Here is a 21,111-nt window from a genome sequence, read left to right as displayed (position 1 = left end):
AAAAAGGAGACATAACCACTGATATCACGGAAATACAAAGAATCATTAGAGACTATTATGAGCAACTAGGTGCCAACAAATTGGAAAACCTAGAATAAATGGATAAATTTCTGCACACAACCAACTTACTAAGATTGAGCTATGAAGAAATAGAAAACTTCAGCAACCAATAACAAGTAATGAGACTGAAGCTATGATAAGTCCTCATCTGACTAGGTGTGGCAGCTCATGCCTATAATCCCAACACTATAGGAGGTTGAGGCAGGAGGATTGCTTGAGGCCAGGAGTTCTAGAACAGCCTGGGAAATATAGCAAGATCCCATCTCTATAAAAAATGAAATACAATAAAAATTAGCCAGCACGGTGGCATGTATCTATAGTCCCAGCTACTCATGAGGCTGAGGCAAGAGAATTGCTTGTGCCCAGGAGTTCAAGGCTGTAGTGAACTATGATCATGCCACTCCTGTCTAGCTTGGGCAACAGAGCAAGACCCTGTCTCAGAGAAATTAATAGTACTACAAAGCTATAGTAACCAAATCATCATGGCATTGGTATAAAAACAGACACATAGACCAATGGAATGTAATAGACAACCCGGATATCAGTCCATGAAATTACAGCCAATGCATTTTCCAAAGAGGTTCCAAGAACACATGACAGAACAGACAGTTTCTTCAATAAACGGTGTTGGGAAAACTGGATAACCATATCAGAAGAATGAAACTAGACACACTCCAACATATACAAAAATCAAAATGAATTAAAGACTTAAATTCAAGACATGAGACTATGAACCTTCTATTCAAAAAACATTGGAGAAATGCTCCAGGACATCGGTCTGGATAAAAAATTTTTTTGTGTGAGACATCAAAAGCATAGGCAACCAAAGCAAAAATACATGGGATCACATTAAGCTAAAACACTTCTGCATAGCAAAGGAAACAACAAAGTAAAGAAATGACCCACAGAGTGGGAGAAAATATTTACAAACTATCCACCTGACAAGGGATTAATAACCAGAATGTATAAGGAGCTCAAACAACTCAACAGAAAAAAAAATCTGATTTAAAAATGGGCAAAAGTTTCTAAGAGATATTTCTCAAAAGAAAATATACTACTAGCCAACAGTATATAAAAAATGCTAAACATCACTAATCATCAGAGAAATGCAAATCAAAACCATAATGAGATATCATCTCATTCCAGTTAGAATGCATTTTATCAAATGACAGGGAATAGCAGATGCTGGTGACGATATGGAGAAAGGGGAATCCTTGTACACTGTTGGTGGGAATGCAAATTAGTATAATCACTATGGAAATCTGTATAGAGGTTCCTCAAGAAACTAAAAATAGAACTACTATATGATCCAGCAAGTCCACTACTGGGTATGCATTTGATAGCAACAGGAGACAGGCAAAGTTCCTAGGCAGACAAGGATGGGTCCCTGGTGAAACCTGACCTTCAAGTCGAGGACAACCTGAAGCCTGAAAACTGAGCTGCTAGTTCTGGGTAGAGTCCACCACCAGAGTGAAAACGTCCTCAATGCCTTTTGGCCAATTTGAATGGTGCTTTTTCTAGGCCTGCCCATGGATCAATCAGCATGCACTCCCCCATTCTGCGCCCATAAAAACCCTGGACTCAGTCTCACAGGTGACTACCCGCTTTGGGCCCCTTCTCACACAGAGGGCTACCCACTTTGGGTCCTCTCATGTTGAGAGCTTTTCTGTTGCTCAATAAAATTATTCTCTGCCTTGCTCACTCTCTGGTGTCCACCTACCTTATTCCTCTTGGTCTCAGGACAAGAACCTGGAATCCATCAAATGGTGGATACAAAAAGAGCTGTAACACGCACTCCTGCTCATCGAGCTAGGGGAGTGAAAAGACTGCTGGGCATCACACACCCTTGTTTGCCGAGCTGCAGGCAGCAGAAACGAATGTGCTGTAACACGCCCCTGTCCTCCAAGCTGTGGGCAGCGGGGAGAGCTGTAACACGCCTCCATTCACCTAGCTGTGGGCTGCAGGGAGAGCTGTTACATGCCCCCATCCACCAAGCTGAGGGCAGTGGAGAGAGCTATAACATGCCCCTGTTTGAGTAGCTGCAGGAGTGAAGAAGCGAAGCAGTTAGGCGCCATTCCCTCCTGGCTGGCTAGCTGAACTATTAATATAAAACCTACAACATTTCTTGGGGGCTCAGACCTCAGGACTCCCCGGGCAAAAGCTGTAATGCCCCTTGGGGCTCCGTGGTTGCCGGTATCGCTGAGCTTTTGGACACCACCAGATTCCCCTCATCTAGACTCCGGCAACCAACGTGAAAACTTTCCACGGCACTCCCGGTCCAGCTGTAGGCTGATTGCGGAGTTCCTGTTCAGGTGTGGGATGTGTGAGCCAAATGCAGCCTGCCGAGCCGAGGGGGCAGAGTGAGGCCGGCAGGCCCGAGCCAGTCCCTGGGCAGAGGTCACCACAGCCGCAGAGATTTCTGGCTGGCGAAGCCGCACGAAGGAATCCTGTAACATATTCAAAAGAAAGGAAATCAATATATCCAAGAGAGACCTGCATTGCCATGTTTATTGCAGCACTATTCACAGTACCCAAAATATGGACTCAACCTGAGTGTTCTTCAGTGGATAAATGGATAAAGAAAATGGGGTGTATATATACACACACCCACACAATGGAATATTATTCAGCCATAAGAAAATGAAATCTTGTCATTTGCAGCAACATGAGTGACTGGAAATCATATTAAGTGAAACAAGCCAAGTACAGAAAGACAGATATCACATGTTCTGGCTCATATTTGGGAGCTAAAAAAGTTGATCTCATGAAGATAGAGAACAGTTTGGTGGTTACTAGAAGCTAGGAAGGGTAGTGAAGAGAAGAGGAAGGAGAGAGGTTGATAATGGGTCGATTTGATATGAGAAATAAGACCTAGTGTTTGATATATCAGTAGGGTGACTAGTTTACAATAATTTGTTGTATATTTTAAAATAGCTCAAAGAGAACAATTTGAATGTTTCTAGCATACAGAAAAGACATATTTAAGATGATACATCTTCTAATTACATTGATTTGCTCTTTAAAAATTATATGAATGTATTAAATTTTCACATGTATCCTGAAAAAAGTATATACCTCTTATGCATCAATAGAAAATTAAACTAAAAGGTTGGACAGTAAAGAACGGCTTAACAAAGACTATGGTATTTATCTGGCCTTTGAAGGCTGGTAGGGCATATCATGATGATAGGACACAAGAAACGTTTCTATTCTCTCTCTCTCTTTTTTTTTTTCTATAATCCAATCTCTTTTCTGCAGCCACATATTTTCTTTTTCTTTTTTTTCCTTTCTTTTTCTTCTTTTTTTTTTTTTTTTTTTTTTTTTGAGACAGAGTCTCCTTCTGTTGCCCAGACTGGAGTGCAGTGACACCATCTGGGATCACTGCACCTCCACCTCCCAGGTTCATGCAATCCTCCTGCCTCAGTCTCCCAAGTAGCTGGGATTACAGGCGCCTGCCACCATGCCTGGCTAATTTTTGTATTTTTAGTAGAGACAGGGTTTCACCATGTTGGCCAGGCTGGTCTTGAACTCTTGACCTCAAGTGATCTGCCTGCCTTGGCCTCCCTAAGTGCTAGGATTACAGGCATGAGCCACCGCGTCTGGCCAACAGCCATGTATTTTCAAACCTGAGCAGAATCAAATTGCTTTTCTTCTTAAAATCCTCAAACTGCTTTTCATTTCTCCTGGTATGAGGTTGAAAATTCCTTAAAGAAGCCAGGCGCAGTGGCTCATGCCTGTGACCCCAATGCTTTGGGAGGCTGAGGCCTCCTCAAGCAATCAGGAGGATTACATGAGGACAGGAGCTTAAGACCAGCCTGGGCAACATATAAGACCCTGTCTCTACAAAAATTTTTTTAAAAAATTAGCCAAGCAAGGTGGTACACACCTGTAGTCCCAGCTATTCAAGAGTCTGAGGTGGGGGATCCCTGGAGCCCGGGAGTTTGAGGCTTCAGTGAGCTATGATCGGGGCACTGCATTCCAGCCTGGGGGACAGAGACTCTGTCTCTAAAATAAACAAACAAAAAAATTTCTTAAAGAATCTTTTGACCTGGATCCTGCTCCTTTTCTCTGGCCTTATCTCTCATTCCTCAGCTGTACTGAATTTCTCTGTTTCCTGTAATTATCATGCTAATGTATTCCTGGGCCTTTTCACATATAGCTCTTCTTCTGTAGACCGCTCCTTTCTCCTATCACCAAGCTGACTTCTACTTATATTTTAGAGTTTCTTCTTCTAGGAAACTGTTTCTGATAATGTAGTTGCCTCTTTTGTCCCTTTCATAACATGCTGAACTTCCCCTGGAATAGCAACCTATTTTGTTTTAATTTTTTGTTTTCCTGTTTCACTGTAAGCTCCCTAATAGCAACATCTAACATTTGTGGAGGGCCATGTGCCAGAAACTGTTTTATGCACTTGACATCCATTCTTTCCTTTAATCTTTATAACAAACCTATGATGCTTTATTGTTCCTTTTCGACAGATAAGAAACAGAGGCAAATGCAGGTTAAGGAACCTCACAGTAAGGGATAAAACTCATATTTTAACCTGATCTGCCTGATTCTGGAGCCTGCACTATCATTCCATTGTCGTGCTTGCCACATGGTAAGGATTTAACAGACATTTATCGAATGAATGAATTTGGTAAACCTAACCAGGATAGAAGAGGAGCACTCAGGGTTATTGGAAACAAAGTAGGAAAGTTAGGCCCAGATATGGAGACTCTAGGACCCTGAGAAGTAGTTTAGACTGGAGGTGACTGGGAATAGGGATTCATCGTTGATAACATTTTTTAAAGAAGATTAGATTGGCAACAGTTTGTATAACTTCTACACAGCTCTTTCTATCTCAACCTTCAACTTGAAATTAGAACATGTAGAAAAGGGCATAATGAAACATTTATGAAAAAAATATTATTTTAATGCATAAACTTTAAAGGCTGAATTTTTTTTTAACTGAAGATCATATATTCATAAATAACAAAAAGTGTATATTTTTTCAGATAATTTTATGGCATGATCATTAAGATTTTATATTTTAAAAACAAGAATAGATGTTTAAAAAATGACTTACTTTCCACAGGATATTTAGGGACAAATCATGTCTTATTGAGAATTTAAGTTACAGGTGCTTATCAAAACTCTTTTAATATATTTTTTTGGCAGATTTCTCTTTTAAAAACCTTTTCTTCAATCAGAGTTTTAGGGATTATGTAAAACCCAAATTAAAGAAAATCAACTATGTCAATCAGTAACTTGTAATGCTTTCTGCTGGTTCCATGTTCACAAGGCAAATACAGTTATACATCTTAACAACAAGGAGACATTCTGAGAAATGTTATTTTTGTCATTGTACAAACATAATAGAGTGTACTTACACAAATTTAGGTGGCATAGCCTACTACACACCTAGGATATATGGTACAGCCTATAGCTTCAAGACTACAAACCTGTACAGCATTTTTCTGTACATGAATGTTGTAGGCAATTGTAACACAATGGTATTTGTGTGTATCTAAACATATGTAAACATAGAACAGCTACAGTAAAAATACAGTATTATTATTATCTTATGGGATCACTATGATATATGAGGTTCATTGTTGACCAAAATGTTACAAGGGGCATGACTGCAGTACTTTTTGTTGCAAACAAAGCCATATATTGGCCCAAACAACTTACCGAAAAACTGTATTGTTTATCTCTAGGTGTGAAATTCCACCTTTAACTATGTTGAGGATGGTCCAGACTTAAAAATCATTGCCCTCCAAGGTGATTTGGCTATACTGGGTAAATTCCAGGGATTATTTAAACATAGTCACGGTCAGACTCAGTAATATTGTAGACATCATAGTATTTCACTTCTTTTTCCACCTCCCAGCCTCAACCCCCAGTTTTTATTCCTATTACTCTAAAGAATGATAAATTGCAGTAATATCTCTGTTTCTAAATTCTCACCCCAAAGTGCCTTAATTATTTTAGAGTTTAGGGTCTCTTGTTATTCTATCGTGTATTTTTCTCACTTCCGTTTTCTGCAGGCGTGAACTATGCCACTTATGCACATTGTGACAACTTAGAGACAAGCATGAGTTTTAGTGACATAGAAGAAACCAGACTAACAGGAAAAGACTTGCCTGCATAGTTGAAAGACTCTGTTTGTTGCCCTGGGCAGCATATATTTAAATCTATACATTCCTGTTTTTAGAACATGGGAATACAAGGATCGGAAGATATACAAATCATACCTTGCACTGCAGAATGTCTAAGTTTGATCAAAACCTAGCATAGAGTTTTTTATCTGAAATGGTAGAGCGTCTTCTATCTTGGAAGTGAAAACGGTAGTCATTTACCTATAATACAAGAAATACAGTTTATATTTTCATTTATATGCTATAAAAACTTATATGACTGTTTTATTCTCATTCTCTCTTGTTCCCTCTCTTCTTCTCTCCCTCCCCCCATTTTTCTATCTGTAGAGTTTGATAGGTGATACAAGTAATAGAAAGAATTTACCATCCTTTCAAGAATATTATCTTTAACATATTTCAATATGTCTAATTTTAGTTTGGGGATAATTTTATATATCTATCTATCTGTATATATATATATATATATATATTTAACTTTTTTCGAGACGGAGTCACTCTGTTGCCCAGGCTGGAGTGCAATGGCATGGTCTTGGCTCATGGCAGCCTCCACCCCCGTCCCCCGCTCCCTTCAAGTGATTCTCCTGCCTCAGCCTCCCAAGTAGCTGGGATTACAGGCATGCACCACCACGCCCAGCTAATTTTTATATTTTTAGTAGAAACAGGATTTCACCATGTTGGCCAAGCTGATCTTGAACTCCAGACCACAAGTGATCCACCTGCCTTGGCCTCTCAAAGTGCTGGGATTACAGCTGTGAGCCATTGCACCAGGCCTAGTTTGGGGATAATACTGAGATGCAAAATAATTTAAGCAACCAAAATGTAATATATATTATGATATGATATATATTCAGAAAAAGAAGCCTCTAAAGATCCAGTCTACATAAATAACTTTGGAGAGTCCTCTGGAGAGCACTTCAAAGAGATAGCCAGTAATTCCCTACAACAACTAAAATTGAGCTGTGCTACTTCAATAGGGAAAGACAGACTATGCATATTAAAACCCAATGAACAGAGAAAACAGATAATAGTTTTGAATGTAAGCATCAATCAAAATTCACGAAAGAGGAAGTTTTGATTTTAAGCATTGGTTACAAATTGAGCTGCTTCTTTCAAGGACAACTCTATGTAGTATATAGTAGAATATGAGGTAACAGGACTTGATTCATTATTCAGGATGGTTGAAAAATCTACTATGGAACACTGGAGAGGCAAGCTGACTATATGTAATACTTTATTTTAATATATTACAAATCTGGTATTTTAATGAGGAAGATATTTTAAAAATAAATATAAAAAAATTAAATGGTTTGTCTACAATTTGAAAAGGTTTATGACATTAAAAATCTGAATATTTTAAATTAAAATAATTAATTGAAAAATATTAGCCTCAGTATTGACAGAAACAATATCTATGTCATAAAAGAGTTCATACAAAGTGATTAGCTTAATACTGTCTTAAAAAATAACAGACTATTTGATTTATTTAACAAAAAGTTAATAATGAGATTAATAATGTTCAGTTTCAATAGTAATTAAAATATAGTTTAAAATAAGATACTTTTATTCCTATTAACATAGCAAATATTTCAGAAAAATAAAATGACTAATGATGAGGTTAAATTGAAATTGTTATATTTACTGACGTCAGTATAAACTACTCAAACCATTTGTGAAGTTATTAGGCAGTAAATATAAATAGTTACACAGGATCCTCTCCCTTTGATTTCCTAATACGGGAATTATATAAATTCTTGTGAAAAATGTCAAAGAAGAAAAAATATATGCATTATTGTTTCATAGGATGGGGAAGGAAAATTATAAATGGCCAATAATAGCGAATTGCTGAAATAAATTGTGATGCAGAAACTCAACGGAATATTATGCTGCCATTTGTAGGAAATATTTGGTATACATGAAGGACAATAGTGGTGCTTGGCTGGGTATGCTGGGTATGATGGCTCATGCCTGTAATACTTGGGTACATGAAGGACAGCAGAGGTGTTTGGTTGGGTGTGGTGGCTCATGCCTGTAATCCTAGCACTTCGGAAGGCTGAAGATGGCAGAACACTTGAGGCCAGAAGTTCACACCTCTGTCACCAACATGGCAAAACCCCATCTTTACTAAAAATACAAAAATTAGCTAGTCGTGGTGGTGCTTGCATGTAGTCCCAGCTACTCGGGAAGCTGAGGCATGAGGGTTGCTTGAACCTGGGAGGAGAAGGTTGCTGCAGTGAGCCGAGTTCGTGCCTCTGTACTCCAGCCTAGGTGACAAAGCAAGACTCTGTCTCCAAAAAAAAAAAAAAAAAAAAAAAAAAGTGAGGTGTTTCTCAATAACTAAGGTTTAAGAAAAATTATACATATATACCTTTTTTTTTTTTTTTTTTTTTTGCAAGAGGGAGGCAGTAAAATCAAAGCATACTAGTGGACTAAGGCAGAAGAGAGAGAATGGCTCCCAAGCACGAAGTATAAAACTGTAACCAGAATGAATTTACCAGCACATTCAATGAAAGAATGTGTCAATTAAGGACAAGGTTGCCAAACAGTGGGAACAACAACAACAAAAATGGAGTCTTGAAGACAGAACAGGTGTGCCCATCCAGCACTGACTAGGACTTTATCTTGCTTTGAAGTGCTTGAAGATATTATGGGGATAGGCATTCAAATTATATTAGAGACTCCTTTTGTTTGGAGGCCAAATTGATCAGCCAACCTCCTTATTATTAGACATCCATGTGGCTTGCCTAGAGGGAGAAAATGTGATAGGTCAAAGCAAACACAGGGAGGTAAGCTTGATGGGCATACTTCTCAATGTAAATTTATAAATTGCTGTTTTAGTTTCATCGTTTTTCAGTCTCTTTGAGGCTTCCTAAAATTGATATCCATGAGTTCTATCAATTCTGGGACAGAGAACAAATTGTGTGTCAGCCTGTAAAGATGGAGGGACAGCGAGGAATTTGCCAAGGTAAGTGGCACCTTGTGTATGGCACCTGGCCTTCCGCAGGTGATACACTTTCTCATTTACAGTCTCTGAATGTCTGTACATTGAGATGTTAATTATGCATCCATGCGGCAAGTAGAAAAGCATTTTTGGTATAATTTTAGAGAAAAAACTAAAGCATAACATTTTGTCTATTATGAAAGCAGTAATTTCAACTACGCATGAATATGGGCACAATAATAAGGAAACAAGGGAAAAGAAATAGTGATTGAGTTAGTGATGGGCATGCCAATCATATTTCTTTTTCTTTACTGCCATTTTGTTTGTTTACTTCATAAAAATCAGAAGAATAAAGGCAAATTAAGTGTTATATGGATATAAGATTTTATAATAATGATATTTAATAATATAAATTAATACAAATAATAGCATATTTGTAATAATAATTGAATGATAAAATAGACATTAAGCAATAGTAATTTTGGAAGTATTTCATCTCTAATTGGCCCGTGAATCTGTTATGGCTAGTACATGGTAGCTGAGAAAACTCATTTAAAATGAAGATGCAATAGCCACATAACTATATATCTCATGCCCAAAAGAGTATTTTCTGGACTCGTGGCTTTCCAATTCTTGTACAAGTGAAATCATATTGAGCATTGAGTCATCTTCTAAACATATTGAAGACTTCAAAGTCTTCAATTACTGTTAAGTTACTTTGTAATAAATCAACAAATACAATGGCCATCTATGTTTTCAATTTTCTTTCTAACAAGCAGACCAATCTATTGACTTACTGTTTTTCTGTTTCTTTTTACTAAACTATTAGAGCAACTTAAAAAACCTTTTTTCCCCTTGCATCTTCTAGCAACCAAATTCAAATTTATAAGAAATAAATTTCTTATGGAGGCGCTTATAATTAAGAGGCTTAACACATTATGATTTCCACTTAAACCCTTGGTGGTTAAAGGTTTTCATAGAGTATCATGATATATGATTTAAATGTAAAAAAGGAATATTTTGTTGAGGACTACCAGTGTTGGACTTGTAGTACAAAAGAAAGTCAAATGTGAGTATTACCCAAATAAAGATTCGGGATTTAAATTTTAACCTTAAGTATTTAAGTAATTTCACTCAAATAGTGATTTAATATAAGCAGAAGCGTTGTCACTGTGATTCTCTACTCTCCTTTGTGTGTTCCATCTTTTCTTTTAATTTCTCTTGTCTTTTCACCATGCTGAGTCAGTTTAGTGCTAGTCTGCACCTCCCTCTAGAGTATGAAAATAGCAGTCACTTTTCACATTTTGAGGCAGAAATACTCTTCCTCAGAGGAACTTGATTAGTGCCTCCACAGTTCTGCTTTTCAGGGTTCAGCAGCAAATTCTATTTTTGTCAGCAGTCCTCTTTGTCCTCCTGGCTAGCATGGAAGCTGAAGAAGCCACTGAATCTGAGTCAGGCCCTGCTTGACATATTTAGAACAATTTCTCTGAGATAACAGTAAACAACAGAGAATTGTGACCTGTGAAGTTAAAATAAACTGAAGCAGCTCTCTAGAAAAGTGAAGAGACAGTAAATAAGGCATGAAATAAGGAATGAATGTTGCTAATTGCGTCTATGGGTACATCATATCTCCAGTCAACCTTCAAAACACTTTGAACTCAAATAAGCTGTAACAATTTGGTTAGTTTCTATGCTCCTCATTCATAACATGCAAAAAATGTGAATTCAGAATTAGTGAAGATTGTCTGCTTTTTGCTTGTTTCTAGAAGCATTTTATTTTGCCGTGAGTTTTACCTCAAAGCTCTGGGATTTATTTGCAGGGATATACATATATATATATATATAATCTGTGTGTGTGTGTGTGTGTGTGTCTATAGCATAGGCCAACATAAATAGACAGAGATAGACCAAATTTCAAGAGATTAAAGAAGATATGTAGGACAAAACACTCTTAAATATACCAACCTCCCACCTCCATTCTCAAATACATGCACGTCCTTGGTTGTCTTTCCTTTACCCCTACTTTTTTGGGAATACATGTAAAGAAAACAAAAAGAAAGAAAAATATAAACCTGTTGTAAAATACAAATAGGTATCAAAGGAAGAGCTGAGTTTAAAAATACAGAGATTACTACCAATAAAATGTATAATTTTGTATACCAGTGGTTTCACCTACCAAGTTGATGGAAAAAAATGCATTTTGCAATAAGTTAAGGAAATACATTTGAGGAGCCTTATACAAAAACCATTTCCACTGTCTCTAAACAGTTTTTAAATGATTCATGTTAAAATACTTCACATATGCTCTGACTCATATAGATAGTCTTGAGCTAACATTCTTTTATCAGCTGGATGTTAATGCAAAGTTAGATTATATTAACTTTTATTTTAAGCATCACATTATATTTTAGTTCTTTGTGAGCCTGGAATCCACTAAAATCTGCCAATCTTTGTCACATAATCATTATCCTATAACTCTGAGATTGAATTTTTGAACCTAAGAATGGAACTTTTTATTAATGACTGCCAAGTTTTATCTCATTTACTTCACTTCCTTATTCTAGTCAGTTGAGGCAATCATTTTGAATCTTGGCTGTCATTGCTCATATTATTTACTGCAGGAGTTATAAAACTTTCTCTGTAAAAAGCTAGTAAATATGTTAGGCTTTGTGGGCTATGGATTTTTTTTATGTAGTATTCCTTTTCTTTTATTAAATAAAACACAAACAATTCTTTTAGTTGTGAAAACCATTCTTAGCTCAAGGGCCATACAATGACAAGCCTCAGACCAGATCTGGCCCCCAGGTTGTAATTTGCCAACCTCTGGTGAACTGTATTAGTTATCTGTTGCTGTGTAACAAATAGCCCTACCATTTAGTGGCTTAAAATACAAAATATTTTATCTAACATGTGAGTCTGGAATCCATGGCATTGATTTGTCTGGGTACCTCTGCCTTGAGTTCTTTCCCAGGATATAATAAAGCAGCTGGCTGGGGCTGCAGTCTCATCAGAAGACTTGACTGAAATAGAATCTGCTTCTGAGTTTCTCATGTGGTTATTGGCAGGATACAGTCCCTAATGGACTGTTGGCCAGAGGTCCCCCTTGGTTCCTTGCCAGGGGGGCAGTTCACAACTTGGTAACTAGATTACATCACAGTTGGTCAGCAAGAGGAAGAAGAAAGAACTTGCAAGATAGAAGCACAGGCTTTTTGTAACCTAATTTCAGAAGTGACACCCATCACTCGTGCTGCATTATATTGATTAGAAGTGAGTTCCTAGGTGCAGTTCACACACAAGGGGAGGGGATTTCACAAAGGTGTGAATACTGGAATGGCAAGAATGACTGGAGCCATCTTAAAGGCTGCCTACAAAACCTATCCACCCAAAATATTCTACAACTTAGAAGAAACAAGTTTTCAATTTATCCAAGTTTTTGATAAAAACATCCAAGAAGGGGTGTTCCTGACGGACTTTTGTGGCATGCTTTTTTCCCCCCAAGACTGATTCCAGTCCGTTAATACTATGAATATTGCTGATTGCCTAACTGCAAATTCTCAATGGTGGTATCATAAACATTTTATCATCATATCCTTGGAAATCTTGAGACATTTTTGTCAAATTCATTTTAACAATCATGCTGTTTCTGCTTCACTGGACAGGTGAAATTAAGTTAAACTGAGTCTCAAGGACTGTCTTGAAGAATAAAGTAAGCCATAGCAGTGCTATAGCTCAAATAATGTCATAAATAGAGAACCAGTTTTATCTGCCTTGTCTCCATGACAGGAAGTTTTAAGGCTGTTTGCATCCTATATGAGCCTCATTTTTTTTAGCTAACTGGTAAAGCTGCCTTTTCCTCCACTTCCATATATGCTTTTATAGAAAGATGTATATTTTCTTAAGAGATCAAATCAGGAATGAATTGGACTTTACAAATATTGTAACAGTAAATCGCAATCATAATTTGATTCAAGGATCTTTCAAAATTAGAGAATACCAGTTATTGATAGCTGCTATCTAGATAGCAACAATATACCATTACAATGTTTCTACTACTTCAAAAAAAAGTATAATGCTCTAACCCAAACTGCCAACAAAAGTACTGTCATTTTAAATGCTGTATCACTCAATCTAACAACCCACGTTTTGCAACTCTTTCCCCCTTAAGCAATATAATTATTACTACCCATTGGGTGTAAGATATGAGTGACATGCTGCACTCAACAACTTTATTAGGATCTTCTCGTTAATTCTTCTTTACAACTCTGGCAGGTAGGTACTATTATTATGTGCATTTTACAGAGATTAAGCAACTTGCCTGTGGTCATCTAGCTAGTAAATGATGAAGCAAAAGTTTGAAACCTAGTAGCCTAAATTGAGCCCTTTCTTTTAAAGCAGAGACACAAATAGAATATTTGTTTATTTAAGAACTGCTGAGGAAACTTTTCCTAGGAAACATGGTTGAATGATTCACATAAAATATAGTTAATTTTTTTTCAGTTTGAAGCCACTAGATGGCAACATTTTCAAATTTTTTTTTTCTTTTTACTTAAGGTGGAAAAGTAACTCCACAGTATTAGTGACTGGTTTTCTGTGAAAAAAATTATTTATCTTTGATTTGCCAAATATAACTGTTTTTTGTAGGAAAGTTTTTCAGTGACATAATGATGTAATGTGATGATAGCAGTTTGAAGTGGGACAAAAATTGGAGTGTTATGTGCTATTTTGTTTACTTTTTGTTTTACTTTAGTTTGAGGTCGAAGGGAAGTTCCTAGAAACTTAAAATTTCTTCCTGGAGGTCTTCCCTCATGCTACAGCACTGCCATCAAGACCTGTTTGTTTAATATCAAACATGACAAACACTTACTTTTCAGAAAAACATTGTGCTATAACAAGCTGTAGTGACTTTAAAAATATAATTTGTATTGCCTGGAATGTACCCCTCCTCTTTTACATCATACATTCCTGTGTATCTTTTAAATCCTAACTTACATATGTATCTTTTTCCTCTGTGATGTCCCTTCCACAAGCACAGGCAGATTCTTCTAACAGTACCACCTCAGTCCCATACCATTTGAGGCTTTGATACATTATGCATGTCCTAATGATATACTTTTGTGTTTATCCTCCCTCTCCTTTGAGAGCACTTCAAAGGCAGTCTTTTAAAAATTCATATATGGAGCCAGTCGCAGTGGCTCATGCCTGTAATCCTAGCACTTTGGGAGGCCGAGGCGGGCGGATCGCGAGGTCAGGAGATCGAGACCATCCTAGCTAACACGGTGAAACCCCGTCTCTACTAAAAAAAAAATTCAAAAAAAATTAGCCGGGTGTGGTGGAGGGCGCCTGTAGTCCCAGCTACTCGGGAGGCTGAGGCAGGGGAATGGCATGGACCTGGGAGGCGTAGCTTGCAGTGAGCTGAGATTGCGCCACTGCACTCCAGCCTGGGCGACAGAGTGAGACTCCGTCTCAGAAAAAAAAAAAAAAAAAAAAGTCGTATATAAAACTCTCAGTTTCTCAATACCTACATTAAAAAAAATCATATTAGCATATCACAGCCTATTTATCTAATCCTCTACTGATGACATTTGATTTCACGTTTGCTTTTACATACAATGCTTCAAAAAAGTCTTTGTTTTTGTCTTGCACGTGTGTGAGAATTGCATTAGAAACTCTAGAGATCAAATTTATGTATAATAGGGTACATATGGTACACACAATTTTAATCACACTTGACATTTGTCATTCATTTTGGCTGCTCATCAACTAATATGCCTATGTTTTTGGAACTTTCCATTTTATGAGTATGGTGGGAGGCCCACCCTGTTTTCCACTATAAACACTGAAAATGCCAAATACTTGCTTCGTGAACTTCCTTTGCACCTAGGATGTGGGCACATGGTCTTGTTTCTCTACTTGAAATTGAGAGCCAATGCATCAGAAGAGAGGACTCTGCACAGCTGTGTTGATTGTTGCAGCAGTACTAAACTTTGTATCAGTAATGGAAGCTATGCTATTGGTGGCATTTAGCACACAGAGCCAGTTCTGTGTGCAGTGCAGGTTGCAACAACTTTTGTTTGGTGAAGGCCACGGTGGGGTTCTCATTAGATCATTTCTATGGTGTGATTTTGAGCATAGTTTTTGGTGCAAAGCCCTGTCCCTAATTGTCTAGGATTCTTAATGATTCTATGAACTACCCCCAAATCCTTGTAATAATGTCCTATTCTGCCTTCATCAGTTGAACTTGGTTATTTTTTGTTTCTAGCTAAAAATCCTGACTCTTGTAAATTGGTATCAGGAATCGGCTGGAGGTGTTGTTTCTAAAGAAGCTGAACAGCTAAATAAAAAAGGAATGACATTCTCAAAATTCTAATTTAGGGCATAGATTGAAAACCAGCTAAAAGAATATCTCCTTTCTTTCAGCCACAGGGTTGAGATAGTCAAAGATCAAATTCAAAGTTTAATTATATAGGTTTCCCAATTCCAAACTCAGCTGAATTCACAGTCTTGTGTAGTACGTGAAAGTAAGAGTTCAATAATGAAAGAGAAGTGACCCCCAAACTAAAATGGGGTACATGAAAGGGTTTAATTTTATTGACTCAGAAAATACTGATTCCTCTTCATAGAGACTCCCTTGCCTCCAGGAGCGCTTACCTTCATTTGACTCATGAGATTGTTCTTACCTTGCTTTACAACCCTGTCACAACTTTACGTAAGGAAGTCATATTGCAGGAGGAAGCCAGTCCTCTTCTTGCTCTACTCTTAACACTTATTATGTCTAGACCAATAATGAAAACCAGATCCTCAGCTTGAACTTGTATTAGGGGAGTGATATTATAGCATAACCCCCAGGATGATAAAGCTTGTACTTTAAAATAGTTTAAGAAAAATATTATTTTAGTTCAGTGATGAAAAGAAGATTTGGTTAATGTATAGATATAAATACGGGAAGAATGTATTTTAAGAAGTAACTGAAGTTACCAATATGGGTAACTTTGTCAGAAATTAGTCTTTTAATATCCTAGCTTAAACATATGGGAGTAGTTTTAATTGTTTTCTTGTTTGATTGACTGAAATCCAGACCATAGCTCATATGAACAGAAATGGACCTGCTCTAGAGAAGAAAAGATATTAATACAAGAATTAAACGACTTGGGTAGAAATCTTAAGGTAGAAATATTGGATTAATTTGTTGTTTGCATTCTGCTCTCCTCACTCCTAATAAAATCCCTCAAGAGGGTTCAAGAGATAACCTCTTCACCAAATCTGTTAGAAATACATTAGACAGTAGTCTGGGTGCAGTGGCCCACTTCTGTAATCCCAGCACTTTGGGAGGCCAAAGCAGCAGGATCACTTGAGGCCAAGGGCTTGAGCTCAATTTGGACAACATAGTAAAACCTTGTTTCTGTTTAAAAAAAAAAAACAATTTGAGAGTCTTTCTGAGCTACCTGTGGCTCAGGTAGCTGCCCAATAAGCAACAACAAGAAATACATTACATGGGCATTGTGGCTCATACCTATAATCCCAACACTTTGGGAGGCCGAAGCAGGAGGATTGCTCGAGGCCAGGAGTTTGAGACCAGCCTAGGCAACATAGCAAGACCCCCATCTCTATGAAAAATATAAAATTAGCTGGGCACGGTGGCTTGTGCCTGTGGTCTCAGCTACTTGAGAAGCTGAGGCAGGAGGATCACTTGAGCCCAGGAGGTTGGGGTTGCAGTGAGCCGAGATTGTTACATTGCCTTCCAGCTTAGGCAACAGAACAAGACACTGTCTCAAAAAAAAAAAAAGAAAAAGTATAAAACAAATGAATTAGGAATACCTCTTGAGGGCACCCTTAATTTCAGTCTGAATGTGAAGATCCTAGGTTGACAGAAATTACAGTACTTAATCACTAAGGCAAATTGGCGGGATTACCATAATTATAGACCATAAATTCCTGACTATTAGTCCGGATAACTATTTGATCTGAGCTGATCATGATGAACCACATGTTATCCATTAAAGTACCAAGTTAGTCATGCCCAGTAGCAGTCCACTATAAAAAGGAAGTAATATATGTGGAACTGAGCCGGAGAATATCTAGAGGCACAAGAAGGATACATGTGTATATGATTCATATTCTGAGTGTGCTACTTCTGCTGCATTGTCATTTTTCTCTCAACTTCATTTATGACCTCATGGCAAGTTACCTATGACCTAAATCTCTGACCTTGGTTAACAGATGAGTCAACATAATTTGCTGGCACTAGGTGAAAGTAGACTACCACCTCCCTACAAACCTGATCAGGGTTAGCTCTTAAGGACCATGAAAAATGAGTTCCTCTTGATCGGTAGAATTTTGAGTATCCCAGGTAATTTTCCAGTTATCATGAAAATCATAGCCTGAATCAAGAATCTATGCTCATTTATGGTGACTGGCTAATGGAACTAGAAGGAGGAAGATTAGAGTCTTAGAAACAAGGAGTTTGAAAAGTAAAATACAAGGATAGATGTCTTCCTATGGATCCAGAATATGAGAATATTGTCCCAAATGAAAGTGCGTCAAAAAGTCTTTACCATGGAAGAAGCTCTTAATAATCAAAGAGTCTGGCAGTTAGCCTCTATTTATGACCACACCATTGCTTTCTTAATGGGCTCATTAAAAAATGCTAATCTTGCAGGGATGGAGGCCATGCATGGACTCAACAACATCAATTTTTACTCCTGAAGGCTTGCCAACAGCAGGAACTTATCCTCAATCTTTTATGTGACATCTCCATTTGTTTTCTATTGCTGCATAAAAATTATCACAAAATTAGCCATTGGTAACAAAACACATTTATTACTTCACAGTTTCCACGTGTCACAAGTCTGGACATGGATTAGCTGAGTTCTTTGCACAGGTTCTCGGAAGACTGTAATCAAGGTGCTGGCCATACTGGCATTCTTGTCTGGAGGCTTCATTAGGGGAGAGTCCAATTCTAAGTTAAGTCATGTTTTTGGCTATATGATTGAAGGCCCTGACTTTTTGCTAGCTTTTGTCTGGAGGCTGCCCACAGCCCCTTGACATATGGTCTTTTAGAACATGGCCACTTACTTCATCAAACCCACAAGCCAAGCTGGCTTTATGGGCACAAATCCTATGCTGTCACATATCCCTGTGCTTAGAAGTCCCCACACTTGGTTTAAGGCTCTTTTGTAGCTGTTTTGAAATTCTTAGTAATTTTTGAAAAAGGAGCCCCAGGTTTTGCTTTTGCAGTGGGCCCCACAAATTATGTAGCTAGTCCAATCTGCAAGGAGAGTTTCTAGCTCCAGTCTGCTAAGATGAAGACTTTGGTAACATAATCTAATCACAAGAATTACATCCATCATCTTTGCCATATAATGTAATCATAAGAGTGACATCACTTTTGCTACTGTCTACTGGTTAGAAGCAAGTCATAGGTCCCTACCATACTCAAGGGAAGGGGATTATAGGAGGATGTAAATACGAGGAGGTGAGAATTGCAAGGGCCACTCCTAGGTCTTTCTGCCACAGTACCATAAACTGGACTAGGACAAGTAGAGAGCAGGTACCTAGAAAGGATTTCAGTTGGGTTTCTCTGCCTGCCATGCTTTTGTTTGCAGCACTATTTCTTGGAACTTTTGAGTGTCTTATTCACAGTCATTGTATCCCACACAGCATTGTCTCCAAGGAATTATTTTACAGTTTACAATCGATCCCTTAACACCTGCTTTATAGATTGTCGAGATGTTGTACTGAAGACTAGCACCTATAGTGCCAGGCAGGAAAGCAATTTCTTGGGAGGTCAGGATGTTATCTTGCATAATGCATTATATTCTCTGAACTGGTAATCAGTACATGGGCTGTTTTTCTCATAAACAGAATGTGTAGGTTTGGGAAGCAATGACTGTAAGTGGTGGCTCATAAAATTACACCAAATGCCTACTTATACATTTTTTTGCATCATGTCTTCAGAACATGAGTTTTTACTGGTTCAGAGATCTTAATGTCTAAGAGATATTACTTAATATCTAAAAGAGATTTCCTGTAACTACCAAGAGACACAAGCAAAGTTCAACTGTATTGACAGTGGCCACTGCCAACTGGCTGTTTTGAACAATTGATGCCACTGGACAAACCAGACCAAAAGGGAATTCAGGTGTTGGCAGAGGTGATTGATTCTAGTCATGAAGAGCAATAGGCTTATTGCTACACAGTGAGGGTAAAGAAATATGGATAAAATCCTTCATTATTTATAGTATTTATAATTCTTATTTATTTTCCTTTTCAGATTTTATTGTCTGAGAGCACTAGTACATTACTGAAAAGCAGTGTCTGTAATGGACATCTGTGTATTATGTCTCTAAAGAGAGTATTTCTAGCATTTTATCATTACATAAGATGTTTGTGAGGTTTAAAAAGATCACTGTTAGTTAAGTCCATTTTCTTCTTTTTCTTTCTTTTTTCTTAAAAAAGGAAAAAACTTCAACTTTTGTCTCAGGATCTATAAGCCCATTTTCTTCTATTCTTAGTATGCTTTTTTAAAAAAAAAACTCATGAATGTATGTTGCATTTTTTTCTAATGCATTTTTCATTAAAATAATTATGTTACTCATTTAATTTATAAATGTGGTGAATCACATCAATTAGTTTTCTCCACATTTTGGAGTTTCTGAAATGAAACCCACTTGATCCCTTCTATGTTCATCTCCTGTGCTGGATTTGATTCATTAATATTTTATTTCGGTTTTTAAATCTGTATCTATAAATGACATTCACACACCATTTTTCATTCTTGTATTATCCTTTTATTATCCTTATCTTGTATCATCCTTAGTTTCAATTTTAAGGTAAATTGGGTAGTATGTTAGTCAGGGTTCAGTTTAAGATAACAGATTCCATCCTGGAAAAAAAAGGATTTATCCTGTAAGGTGCTAAATGGATTACTTACAGACATGTTTTGAGAACTGAAGAGACTTATTTGCATTTCCAGGAACTATGACTAAATCCATATAGCAGAACTGAGCCCCCAGGGAAGACACTGCCAGTGTTATAATCAAGAATTTGAAACATTATGAAGATGCCATATCTTCCACAATCAGGAAGCCACTGAATCAGGAACTTATCCTGTCTCCAAATCAGGATACAGAAGCTGCTTTAGTTGGCAGCTCCAGAATCACATCACCTCTGCCAATCAGGAAGGTGTCTGCAGTCAGGACGCCAATGCCCAGCTCTGTCACCAGCCCCTGCAGCAAAATGGATGCCCTGCATCCTAAACCTCTTCCCATTTGATTCACTTCCAAATTAAAGTTTCAAATGGGTAAAGTTTGATAGCAGAGCTCAAATCACATCTGGTATCTGAGCAAAAGAGATTCTGGGAAATACAATGTTTTATATGGCTTCTGCCTGCTCTGTGGAGCTGGAATAGGTGTTGTATGAACCAATTAGCATTGATGCCCATAGGGGTCTCCCTCATTTCTTTCTCTTTCTTTCTTTCTTTCTTTCTTTCTTTCTTTCTTTCTTTCTTTCTTTCTCTCTCTCTCTCTTTCTTTCTTTCTTTCTTTCTCTTTCTTTCTTTCTTATTTCTTTCTGATAAAGGGTATTGCAAAGCTGATAAAGGATATTGCAAAGGATGTAGATAAAGAGACCTGTAGGGCGAGGTATGAGGGAAGGGATCTGGAGCTTCCTTGCCTTCCCTGGGTGCACCACCCTACAGGAACTTCCACATGTTCAGCTATTCGGAAGCTCTCTGAACCCTGTCCTCTTGGGTGTTTGTGGAGGAAGCTTCATGACATTAGCATTTTTTCCTGCAGGATATAGGGTGGGACCCTCTCATGAGAGGAACATTAGAGTGAAAGGAGGGCAGGAGAAGGTCAGGCCTGCCCCCGAGGCCTAACATACTCCACATTATAACAAAAGACTGGAACAAGGGCTATGTGAGTTATGAGCCAGGAACCATGGACAAAAATCAATATATATCATAACACCACA

General features: G+C 37.7%; 1 protein-coding gene across 2 annotated transcripts in view; it reads left to right on the top strand.

Moving 5' to 3' along the window:
* ALB (albumin) overlaps nt 1-21,111 on the top strand; it is a 166,490-nt gene that overhangs the window by 42,647 nt on the left and 102,732 nt on the right. Inside the window, exon 1 of one of the 2 annotated variants that reach the window (XM_058433981.1) lies at nt 9,123-9,165. The exons of the other annotated variant lie outside the window; for it this stretch is intronic. The gene's annotated coding sequence lies outside the window, so the exon portion shown is untranslated. Of the gene's footprint in view, nt 1-9,122; nt 9,166-21,111 lie in introns of those variants that run through there. 2 annotated transcript variants of the gene reach the window in all.

Source organism: Hylobates moloch, unplaced genomic scaffold (assembly GCF_009828535.3).
Source record: "Hylobates moloch isolate HMO894 unplaced genomic scaffold, HMol_V3 SCAFFOLD_2, whole genome shotgun sequence".
NCBI lineage: Eukaryota > Metazoa > Chordata > Mammalia > Primates > Hylobatidae > Hylobates > Hylobates moloch.
The sequence above is the reverse complement of the archived record's forward strand: the minus strand, read 5'-3'. Positions and strand labels throughout refer to the sequence as shown.